The 1,563-nt window shown below is 43.2% G+C and overlaps 1 pseudogene; it reads right to left on the minus strand.

Moving 5' to 3' along the window:
- Positions 1–709: 709 nt before the first annotated feature.
- LOC102848985 lies at positions 710–1,223 on the minus strand (annotated as a pseudogene).
- Between the last annotated feature and the right edge of the window lie 340 nt (positions 1,224–1,563).

Below are 1,563 nucleotides of genomic sequence, written 5' to 3' on the forward strand. Positions count from 1 at the left end.
GTTTCCAGAATTCCAGGATTATGGATGGAGGGGTTTTGAGTGAACTGGATGAGAATGGAGAGATAACTAAAATCAGTAATGTTCCTAAAAGACACAAGAGATACAAGGAGAGAAAGGCATAAATGTAAAGATTATATTACTAACGCTCCTTTAGAGGTTAGGGTACAGAGTTCTGATGGTGTAATTTCTAGTACACAGTGGTTCAGTCAGGGAGCTCTGGTGGCCTAGTAGTAAGAAACTGTGCTGCAGTCTTGAAGGTATGAGGTTCAAATACACCAGCAGCTTCACGGGAGAAAAATGGGCAATCTCTTCCCCTTCGATTAAGCTGCCTCTGAAAAACCCACTAGAGGGTCAGTTATGGGTTGTTTCCGACTTGATGGTACACAACAACAATGTGGTTCAGTCTCCTCTGCAGAGGGAAAACGCAGTCTTCTCATAATAGCCTTAAAGGGTCCTATTTGTTGGAACCTACTCTATAAAAATTCTTTTTTTTTTTTGGTCTTTGAGAGGTTAGGGTACAACAGAGTGTGGCATAAGGAGAATGGATGAACGGAAATAAAATCCTGTAGACAAGTGGCATTTAATGTGGAGAGCCAAGAATATCCTTAGATAATTATAAATGTAATTGTACACATACATGCCTTTAAAGAGCTGTAAAAAAAAATAGCCGTCCACATTTTTGTTTTGTTTTGTTTTTCTGGCTACATGTTTATTCAACACTCCAACTTTGCTGAGATGGCTGACCACGACCACGACCAAATCTGCCTCTAAACTGGAATTCAGTTGCTGACCCAACCCCAGGCTCAGCTTTCTTGTCGGTACCAGGAGGCACTGCGCTCCGTCTGTATGTCTCTGTCAGCCTCCCCTCAAGTTAACCTTGCAGGTTGTTCACCTTCCAGACCTAAAGGTCGTGGCCTGCCAGTCTCAGGACGGCTGCGGCACAAGATGGCAGGAACAATCTCAGGGGGCAGATGGAGGTAATCACGTAGATACTGGATACTCTCGTTGGTAAGGTTCCAGTAGAAATGTCTCCAGATGAACTCTTCCTTCATATAACCTCGTGACTTGAGACTCTGCATGGCCTTCATGACATGAAGGTTGGGCACATTTTTGTCTGCCAGTTCAGGGTGTTTTGGCATGTGGACATCCTTCTTGGTCACCATCATCCCCTCCTTAAAAAGGAGTTCACATATGGCAATCCAGTTCTTCTTGTGTATCAACATCTCAATGGTGACTGTGTCTGGAGCTGGGTCTCAGTCCAGGATTTGTTTTAGCATACGCTTTTCTATTATTTGTTTCTACAAGTTTAGTTACAGCAAATGAGCTAGAAAATGGTCTTAACTCTTTTGTTCTGGCTTTTCTGGCTGGAAACCCAAGAATCCAGGCCAGTGAGCTGTTAATTACAGAATTTCAAGAAGAATACTTTATAAATGCCAGAGGATGTATAAAGGAGTCCCCTTTTCAACAGGAAGTAGCTAAGAGAATACGCCATCCCCTTTTCCTTATGAATCAGGGTGAAGTCTCTCTCAGGGAGGAGTGATAGGGAATGGCAAGGGACACACT

This window comes from Elephantulus edwardii, unplaced genomic scaffold, assembly GCF_000299155.1.
Source record: "Elephantulus edwardii isolate Elephantulus edwardi_28Jun2011 unplaced genomic scaffold, EleEdw1.0 scaffold00006, whole genome shotgun sequence".
NCBI lineage: Eukaryota > Metazoa > Chordata > Mammalia > Macroscelidea > Macroscelididae > Elephantulus > Elephantulus edwardii.